This window comes from Mus pahari, chromosome 4 (assembly GCF_900095145.1).
Source record: "Mus pahari chromosome 4, PAHARI_EIJ_v1.1, whole genome shotgun sequence".
Taxonomy (NCBI): domain Eukaryota; kingdom Metazoa; phylum Chordata; class Mammalia; order Rodentia; family Muridae; genus Mus; species Mus pahari.
The window spans coordinates 19,483,647-19,494,918 of NC_034593.1; the positions used below are offsets into that span (position 1 = coordinate 19,483,647).

At 35.9% G+C, this 11,272-nt stretch overlaps 1 protein-coding gene across 1 annotated transcript in view; it reads right to left on the minus strand.

Annotated features, from left to right (window-relative positions):
• Positions 1-11,272, minus strand: part of Naaladl2 (N-acetylated alpha-linked acidic dipeptidase like 2) — a 686,844-nt gene that overhangs the window by 499,794 nt on the left and 175,778 nt on the right. The window lies entirely within an intron of this gene.

Consider the following 11,272-nt stretch of genomic DNA (forward strand, 5'->3'; position numbering starts at 1 on the left):
TATACTGTCATATCATCTTCAAATAGTGATATTTTGATTTCTTTCTTTCCAATTTGTACCTCCTTGATCTCCTTTTGTTGTCGGATTGCTCTGGCTTGGACTTCAAGTACTATATTGAATAGGTAGGGAAAAAGTAGGCAGCCTTGTCTAGTCCCTGATTTTAGTGGGATTGCTTTGAGTTTCTCTCCATTTACTTTGTTGTTGGCTACTGGTGTGCTATATATTGTTTTTATTATGTTTATGTATGGGCCTTGAATTCCTGATCTTTCCATGACTTTTATCATGAAAGGGTATTGGATTTTGTCAACTGCTTTCTCAGTATCTAATGAGATGATCATGTGATTTTTGTCTTTGAATTTATTTATATAGTGTATTATGTTGATAGATTTCCGTATATTAAACCCTTCCTGCATCCCTGGGATAAAGCCTACTTGGTAATAATGGATGATCATTTTGATGTGTTCGTGGACTTTTTTGCAGATACTTTTCTTATTAACAATATTTATGTGTATTCTACATCTTAATCATTCTTTATATGAATAGAGCATATGAATCTGAAAAGAACACCTGAACAGGATATAGCAGCAAGTAAAGGGCAGAGAAGAAAGGGGGAAATAATGTAATTATAGTTTAATTTCAAAAATGAAAAAATATATTTGAAAGGCAATTATTCCTTGTGATGGTTTACTTTTTAATTGAACTTTTAGTTTAAATGACTGACTGAGATCATTTCATTATCAATGCCATTCTAGGATATTTTGAAACTAACTATTTTTGTTTGCTTTGTTCCTTTTTGGTTAAATGTTATTTTGTTTCATTAATATTAGAAAAATTTCAAAAAGTAAAGTACTATATTTTTTCCAAGATTATACATCTCTTTGGGGTGAAAATACAAACACTGGCTTACAAATAATAGAAAAATATGGGGAAATGACCAGAATCTGAATGAAAACACAGAAGAGAACCTTGTTTGGGAGGAGCAAGGCCCATGGTTGACTTCTTATTTCCCAGCATCTCTGCTTCTGTCAACCAGGATGTAGTCTAAGCCCAAAATAGTCCTATTGTCTACTCTTATAACAAAATAATTAAGAATTTTTGCAAGTTAGCAAATACACCCCATGGAAATTAAGAGACGGAAACAGGACAAAAGTGAGAGTTGAGAATAATTCTATAAAAACAACTCATTAAAATAAAACCAATAAGGGCTGCCAATATATAGTAACTATATGGAAATAATGGCATGCCATAAAATGATTTATATGTATAAACACTAAGACAAAACATTATGAGATTTATGTGTAAGTTTGACTTCTTCAACACTATTACATTACACAGGAGAACACTCTCTGAGCAGCTGTGTTCAGATCTCTCTGATACTTGGTTGTGGGTGCCTGGTGACCAGCTGCCACAAAGCCCCTGACTGTGGGTGCAATGTGACCAGCTGCCAGAGCTCTTGACTGTGGATGCTACATGGCCATCAGCTACCAGCTCTTGACTGGGAATGTAGTCTGACTAGCTGCCAGAAGCTGCTGAAAGTTTCAGTTCCACTCCCACATGCAATGAAAAGCAACACATTACAACGGCATGCTTGGACCCAGAGCAGCCTATAAGTAGATGAAACGCAGAGCTTATGTAGTTTATGTGTAGTTTTCTTTGGAAATATGGAAATTTAAAGAATTAGGGGGAAACATACAAAACTAAGTAGAAAAGTGGGGATTATTTCATAAGAAAAGAAAAATAATGAAATAAAAACAAACATTGGGAGTAAAGAATATTATTTTAAAATCTGCACATCTGAAGAAAATGTGCACAGTGGCATCTCTGCAAACATGAAGAATGGGGAAAGTTTATCAACAGTGCTGGTGGCAAAGTTGAAGACTTCACCATGTCAAGAAATGAAATACCTCTGAAGTCAGACCCTGTCCTTAGACACAAATCAGACAAAATGTCCAGCAGTGCAACATCTGGCCTGACAGCTGTTGAGCAAACTCTGCAAGCTGATAAAATTCTCATTTCACTTGGAAGCTAAACAGAAGATTGCCAAGGGAAAGGACCTTTAATCAAGCCATCAAGAGGCAGGGACAATATCAAGTCAATACAGAGACATTTGTCTCAATCACAAAAGTGAAGTCGACAAAGAGGAGTCACAGAGACGATTTCAAAGGACAGCTTCAGTTGAAGCATATTTAGATCATAAACACTGGGACACATGATTATTTGTAATTTTTCTAGATAGGCAAAAATGTCAAAGGCAGACAAATTTCTTTTATACATGGACATGTGAAGAAAAGAGGGTTGTTCGCTGTTAGTATACATCTGTAAAAACTCAGAAGTTCTTGATTTCCGATTCCATGATGGAGATAGTCTCTCATGTATAAAGACCTGGCCAGATGCTAAGAACTCACTCAGCAACAATCCACCTCAAACTCTTTATTTCTTTTGTTTCTTGAACATATAATGCTATTTTTGTAGCTAGAATAACAATTTGCATTTGGAGTTAAAGTTGGAAAATAGAGAGGTGGGGGGAAGGGAAAATTGAAACAAAGCCAAAAGAATGAAATATGGAAAGCGATGTAATGATGCTTTGGTAATAATTTCTCTGTTCACAGGATACGAATTTTAAAATCTTCTAATGTGAAGCCAAGTCCTTGGAACTTTGACCTTGTGTGATTATGTATGTGTGTTAAGTGTTTTGTTGCTATTTTGTTCATAGAAACAAAGACCACTTAGTGAGTAAGTTCCTAAAACCTGAAAGGCTTTGCAGACAGACCTCTTTTTAATCTCATTCTAAAAGCTGGCTTTGGGACCATATTTTAAGCAGTTGTCACAACTACTCACCATTCCAAGTGGTAGAAATAGTAAGAATTACATCTGTCTTTACAAAATCTTTAACCTTTCTACTTGGCCATGTTAGAGCCCTGTGTGCTGTCAATATAGCAAGCACACTGCAAACACACTAAAACTGTTAGCCTAAGGGTCCCACAATTGACCCTGACACCTGCCCTCATTTGATTCTAATCTTAATATCTACAAATATACATGGAAGTATATATTTATTTGTTTCCATATCTATGTAAATGTCTAGAGAGAATTATGGACATCACACATTAACAGTCTGGATGAGTCAAAGTTTGTTATGAAATTAATCCATGTACATACCCAGTCACTGTCCAGTTATTTTTTTCATAGAAATAAACATGGAATAATGTAGAAATAAAAGGCAAGAGAATATGTTTTATTTTATATTTACTTGAGATATTGAGATACTAGAAAAATTAATGAGCCACAAACCATGTGAGGGTGGATGCCACGAGTCAACTGTAGATCCCTTAGGGAGACAGTTTCAGTGTGTTCTGTCCATGAACTATCTCAATGGCTCACCATTTTTATCAGTTAAAGTCAAACAACATGCTTGATAATTCAGAATTAAAGTTGTCCTTTAACACTGCATTTTTATCAAGTAAACGTATAAATGGGGGTGAATGAATGTATGATTTGTGTTTTTTAAAATTCTTTTTACTGTTAAAATGTCAAATAGAAAATGTTAACAAACATCTACTATTATTGAGAGTGACTGCCAGTTCATCATTATTATTTTCCTTTTAAACATTATGGGATTTTTTTTCATTATCTTTTTTTCCTAGTGGCAATATTTAATTTATTTCTCACTCTGATGAGCTTTAACTAGCTTCTGGTGAGTGATTTTGCATTGCATATTATTTTTTGAAATTTATTTTGGGGACAGTAGGTGTGAGGGAAAGAGGGAGTAGGAACAAACCTGTGTCCTGCCAGGGGTCCAGTGCCCTGGGCAGGCAGATGCAGAAGGACTGCCTCATGCTCCCCACGTGGTCCCGGGTGGGTGTCTGGCTGTGGGAAGCCACTAAAGTTGAGCTCAGTGGTTGGTGGACAAGGGGAAGTCCTAGGTGCTAGGTTCTCAGTCTTGGGCATCTCATGCTGGACACAGCAGAATGGCTGAGAACAGAATGGGGGTAGGGGGCAGCTCAGTCAGCCCGGGGGGTTGAAGGGAGCAGAGGGTAGAGAAAGAGGGAGGCGCTAGATGGTTCTCACATGGGTGAGAGTCCTTGGTCCAGTCCAGTCCGTGGCTTGAGCACAAGAAGGCCTTCTGGTGGGAGGTTAGATGCAGCTCTTTCGAGGAAAGCCTATCCTATCATTCCAGCACTGCAGGCCTTGATGAGCAGAGACAGTCTATGTTTTTAGAGCTTTATTGTAGAAAGCAGGGAGAAAGAGAGAAGGTAGAAAGCGGGAGAGAGGCAGGCCATGGCCACGTGAAGAGGAGGGAAAGGGAGAGAGAGGAGAACTAGAAATGAGAGTAAAACAAGGGAGAGCTGAGAGAGAGCTAGCAGGGGTCAAGCAGTCCCTTTTATAGTGGGCTCGGCTATTAGGTAACTGTGAGGAGGAACATACCTGGCTATAGTCAGGTAACTGTGAGAGGTGAAGTCTAGCCAGAATGTCAGAAGTTTGGGACATTGTATGCATGTTTGATAGTCACACACCTCTTCTGCTGAGGGTGAGGGAGTCTGTGGGGACAGTAACTTCGACAGGAGCCAGGGGTCCAGGAGACCTGATTGAACACCTTCCATTTCATGTGAAATCACCACCCATTGAGACCCCTGGGGTTCAAGACCTATGATCAATTGGAGACCTTTAGAAAAGGCTTCTAAAATCAGATCAAGACAAACTCAGGATATTACTACTCGTCAAAAGGCATATTTGTGGACCCCAATTCCAATGAAAAACTCTCCATTAGTTAATTAATTTTAAGTTTATTAAGTTCTGTCTAGACGTCATTAATTAAGTTGGATAAACAACAGTAAAAATTAATTGTCTCAGAGCTTATCCACTAACATATATAAGTCAGAAAAACACATGCCTTTCTTTGAGTCTCTATTACTCATCATTTATGTACAACATAAGTAATTCCATTATCTCTCATTTCTTAACATAAGTAATCCCATTATCTCTCATTTCTTATTTTTAATTCCTATGATATCATACAGATCAAATTTTAATATTTTGAATTTGTAGTAGTAAATAGCATGGGATAATAGACAAATTCTTAAAAGAATGATTAAATATACAGAAAGTTTGAATTCTTAAATAACTTTTCCTATTTAAAAGGAAACTTAAATTATTCTCTGTATTTCTTTGATCAAGCTTGATTACAGCTTTTTATATCTCCATGATCAAATTTCTACACTGTGTCTTCCTCAAGTGAATTTAATCATGGATCCGGTTTCTGACCAGCCATTGACCAATCACAAGAGTATATTTGTATAACTAATGGTGTTTTTAATGGGAAATAAAAAAACAAAAAACAAAACAAAACAAGTAAATCTATTGTGTATGCAAACCAATCTTGTATTTTTATTTCAATCAACATTCATAGGAAGGGACATCCAATAGTAAGATTTGTAATGAACAATGGATAATTAATATCCAGTGTTGAATGCTATAGTTAGCTCTTGATGCTATTCACCCCTAAAAATGGGGGTGGGAAATCATTTGTCCAGTAGAATTTTATCATTCACAGTTTTGGTGTTCATCTTAGTAGTCATTTATCTTGCTTGAATTCTACCTTTTATTAAGTACTTCTGCTTTATTTTGTGCAGCAAATTTTATCATATCAATAGATAAATATTATGGCTAATTGAATGTATTTCAGCATCCACATATGTATGCAGTAAATTAGAAATTTATAACAAGAAAATTGAAATTAACAGTATTTTAAGAATACAAACCAGAAAAGCTAGTTGCATTTTTTTAGTATGTCAGTATACATAAAATTTTTCTCATATATCATACTGTTGCATACACATTGGTGTCATTATTTTGAGAGAATTGATATAACTTTAACGTAAATAGACATTTGTGCTCTTAATTTTACTTGAACTTAAAGCAGGTCCAAGAAATAGCACTGACTGTAAATTAAAGAAAATGAATATTTAAATAAGATAAAAGTAAATGATTTTTACTTCCTTGAGACAAAAGTTATTACACAAAAGTATCATATTTATACATATATGTAATGTATCTATCCTTGTGAAATCTTATCTTTTATATTCTAAAAGTGTTTCCTCATTTAAGTGCAAATAATGTGGCATTATCTTATTTAAATAAACCATGAATAAGCATACAAAATATATAACCAAGAGAAATGTTCTCAACTTCTCTGAAGGCTAGCCATTCAGAAAGGAAATATGAAAGTTGGCCTGAAAAGTTGGGATTCCCAAAAGAGTGCTTAAGAACTTCGGAGAGACTATTTTTAGTTTCAAAACTATGAAGTCAAAACTGGGTAAATGTTCTTTAAATTTTTCTTTTGTCATATTCTTGCTCAAAAGTTTAAAGAAAATTGCTTCAGAGTCTAAGAAAATTACTACTAGTTTACACATATTCAATTGAATATTGTCATATCCACATACAGTAATCTTTAATGTCCATCAAGCCATAATGAAGATTTAGCAATATGATAACAAATTAGGGCGATGAACATGATTGCTTAGAAATATTACATGCCAGAATGTAACAAGATTTGACTTCCTTCTACCCATGTCTCCTCAGGGTAAAATCATTTGAGGAATTTACTACAAGTCAAATGAACAACATTTCCATTAAAACCTAATCCAAGAAGAAAATGTGAAAAGTATAGCAGTTGGATATGGGTCTTTTTCTGTTTTTCTTTCAGGAGATTTATTTGTAAATATTCCAAATATGTATAGATAGATGTTACACATATACAAATATGTGTATGAGAGATAGAAGATAGATGATGACAGATACCAGACAGATAAGTAGAGTAATAGATAATAGACATAACAAAATGCATTTGCCATTAATTTAACTATGATTCAATGAATACAGAAATGGGTCTCTGCGTACCAGACACTGTTCTAAAGTTTGGGAAACTACAACTATCAATTTACATGTGCTATTCCCAGCCAATGTTTCAAGAAAATAATAGGTCAAAGGCATTAAGTTTTCAAGTTACTTCATATCTGATAATGCCAAATGTTGACAAATAATGAATTAACATTCTTTTAAAGTGAAAAGAGTATACTTAAAACCTAGTGAATATAAATTTGCATTAGAATTATGTTCCCTGGACAAAAATACAACACGAAGTATAAAAGTAGATATGTTACCCTCAGTTTTCACTTGCAAGCACCAGACTGAAGTATGGTAATTAACACAATAAGGTACAGGTTTAAGAGACAATATGGCATGCCTTTAATCCCAGCACTCGGGAGGCAGAGGCAGGCAAATTTCTGAGTTCGAGGCCAGCCTGGTCTACAAAGTGACAAAGTGAGTTCCAGGACAGCCAGGGCTATACAGAGAAACCCTGCCTCGAAAAACCAAAAAAAAAAAAAAAAAAAAAGACAATATGGACTACCAACGGATATTGTAACATGTACAAAAGTACATCAAATTAAGGATAATATGATAAAAGTTTCTTACCCAACAAATGTGCACAGGCAAACCTAGCACATAAATCACCTTTTCTTAGTTCTAGTAACTGGTTTATAAGTACTGTCCTCTGAGGAAATTCAGGAACTGTTTCTAGAAGACAAGCATTTTTTAAGTGGAAAATGCATATTCTTTATTAGAATTTTACACTAGTGACATCAGTTGGTTATTTTTTAAAAAGACCATTATGGTAAAAATAGTTTGAAGTACTATGCTGATGCCTTAATTACTTTTCTACTTTTTCTTGTAAACCATATGCATGTTTACACATTCATGTGTGGGCATGAGTGTGTGAAAGTCAATGTATCCATGTGTGCATACATAGGTGCATACATAGGTGTGTATCCATAGGTGCTACACATGTATATGGGGTTTAAGATGGCTGTCATTGCCCCTCACTCTCCACCTTATATTTGGTGTAGTCTCTTCAATAAACTGTAGCTCATCAAATGATCAGAATGGTTGGCTGAAGAGTCCCAGGGCCTGATTCTGCCTATACTTAGTGTTTTATGTGGGTACTAGGAATCTGAAACTAGCCTTTCATGCTTTGACAGAAACCAATCTGGTTACTGAGTCATCTACTATATATTTTAGATATAAATAAAAGTGGGGGTTCAGTGGTTCTGAACACCAAGTGTTACTAAGATGATAAGTAGTTGGTCATGAACAGTGTAGTATTGTGTAGATACAGCAACACAGCACACTATTGGTGAATGAATATATATTGTCCCCATGTGCCGTTGCTTGCTCATATTATGCTTGATAACTACAGTCAAAATGTGAGTTAAAATCTTTTGATTCTGTCTTCAAATGTCCCCACATTGATGAACCATATCCACACACACAGTAAGCCAAAATAAGCCCCCCTTCCCTTAAATTGTTCTTATTAGGTAATTGTCATGGCAGTGAAAAACATCACACAAATATACATTCTACTAATAATTTTGTTAATTTATGGACTAAAGCTTATAAACTTTAATCAAAACTCTTCTAGAGATCCAAATGCTATTGATCTGATATTTAACATGGAAACATCATTGACTGTGTGTGTTTCAAGAAATATTGACATCAGTACAGAGTATGTGTCAATTCAGGAAAACCACAGGCAGAGAAAGTTGTATTTGTGAAGAAGTAATAGCATAGAAGATTAAAGACATGTTAAAAGTTGCAAGCTTTGGCAATATTCTAAATGAGGGCATCGAGAGAGAATCAAGGGTAGCATATTGATTTGTAACTTGTGTAAAGAGGTGTGTTGCTCTGCTGCTCACAGAGACAAATGAATACCGAAGGGAAAGGGAGCCAGAATAGCAATGAATTCAGGTTAGCAGTTCTGAGTGAGCATGCATCTGCAATGGCTCAGTGAATCTGTCCAGCACTCACTGGCTGAACTGTGATGGGGGAAACCATCACTTGGCTGATTTTGCTATAAAGTCAATACAAACCTCTTGTTTGATAGAGCATTTGAAGCTTGCTTTAAACATTTATGGACTACATGTGATCCATTAATTTCTCCAAAGGCTCTTATCTAATTCTTTAATTCTAAAATTGACAATGACTGATGCGCTTAACTAGGTGTTAGATATTCTCACATGACGTGTGTATTGGTTTATGTGCTCCTTGTAGAAATACCATGAGAAAGGTTCTTCTATTATATATACCAATAGCAAAAGGAGTTAAATAAGTAAAATTAGCCCATAACTTCCCAAGCAAGTTTAAGATCAGAGAAGCAGGTTTCAAAAGCTTAAAGATAAAATAATAAGCATGAAAGTCAGCAGTAAGAAGCAGGCCACCATGATCTCTTACCTTGCACATGCTGGGGCTCTATGTACCTGCTGCTCTATCGCTGTGTCACTGGTCTTGGGGAAGCAACACAATATGCTATTGGCATATGCTTGGCTGCTGCACCCACTCAAGTAGTGACTCATGTGACAGGCCTAGAAAGCCTGGAAGCTGTCCTGAGGCAAAGAGATCCACGGAAACTTAGCCTCCTGTAAACTTGGCATTCTCATAACTAGAATGCCCCAGATTTGTCCCTGCGACATAGTGGAGGGTCTTGCATACTTTCTTTCAGGATTTTACTAGATAAGAGTTGTAAGTCTCAGGGAAGGCTTAGCAAAGTATACTTAGAATCTTCATTATAATCAGGTATGGCAAACTACATTACATAACAGAAGAAAGTTGGTGAATTCTTCTGAAAAATGGAGATTCCCTACAGATACTTAAAAGAACAGCCAAGTTACTCTCATATGCAAGAATTTACCAAGGCCTAAGAAAGGGGGTTAATGATATTACATTGTTCATGAGAAGGTCTGCTAGAGCAGAACCCCATGGTACAAGCTTTCACAAGGCTCAAAGGAATAGCATAAAATGTGACCAGGGTGTGAAATCCTCTCCTCCAGTTAGTCTGACCATATAATTGGTCACAAAACAGGCCTCAACAGACACAAAAATATGGAAATTATCCCATGCATCCTATTAGGTCACCACATATTAAGGCTGATCTTCAATAACAACATAAATAATAGAAAGCCAACGTTGACATGGAAGCTGAACAACTTTCTACTCAATGATAACTTGGTCAAGGAAGAAATTATTGTTTAATGAAAATGAAGCCACAACATACCCAAACTTATGGGACACAATGAAAATACTCCTAAAAGGAAATACATAGCTCTGTGTGCTGCCAAAAAAGAAACAAGAATGAGCATACACTAGCAGCTTGACAGCACACCTAAAAGCTCTAGAAAAAAAAGGAAGCAAAATCACCACCCAGGAGGAGTAGACAGCAAGAAATAATCAAACTCAGGGCTGAAAACAAACCAAGTGGAAACAAAAAGAACTATTCAAAGAATCAACGAAACCAGGAGCTGGTTCTTTGAGAAAATCCACAAGATAGACAAGCCCTTAGCCAGACTCAATAGAGGGCCCAGGGACAGTATCCTAATTAACAAAATCAGAAACCAAAAGGGAGACCTAACAACAGAACCCAAGGAAAACCAAAACATCATCAGATCCTACTACAAAAGTCTATACTCAACAGAACTGGAAAACATGGATGAAATGGACAATTTTCTATAGAGATACCAGGTATCAAAGTTATATCAGGGTCAGATTAATGATCAAAACAGCCCTGTATCCATAAAAAATTAGAAGCAGTCAGTAATAGACTCCCAACCCAAAAAAGCCCAGGACCAGATGGGTTTAGTGCAGACTTCTATCAGACCTTCAAAGAAGACCTAATTCCAATTCTCCTCAAAATATTTCACAAAATAGAAACAGAAGGTACTCTACTCAGTTCATTCTGTGAAGCCGCAATTATTCTAATATCTAAACCACATAAAGATGCAACAAATAAAGAGAACTTCAGTCCAATTTCCCTTATGAATATCGATGAAAAAATACTCAATAAATTTATTGCAAACTGAACTCAAGAACACATCGAAATGATCATCCATCATGATCAAGTAGGCTTCATCCCAGGGATGCAGGGATGGTTTAATATACAGAAATCCATCAATGTAATCCACTAAATAAACAAACTCAAAAACAAAAACCACATGATCTTCTCATTAGATGCTCAGAAAGCATTTCACAAAATTCAACACCCATTCATGATAAAAGTCTTGGAAAGATCAGGAATTCAAAGTCCATACCTAAACATAATAAAAGCAATATACAGCAAACCAGTAACCAACATCAAAGTAAATGGAGAGAAGCTGGAAGCAATCCCACTAAAATCAGGGACTAGACAAGGCTGCCCACTTTCTCCCTCCCTATTAAATATAGTACT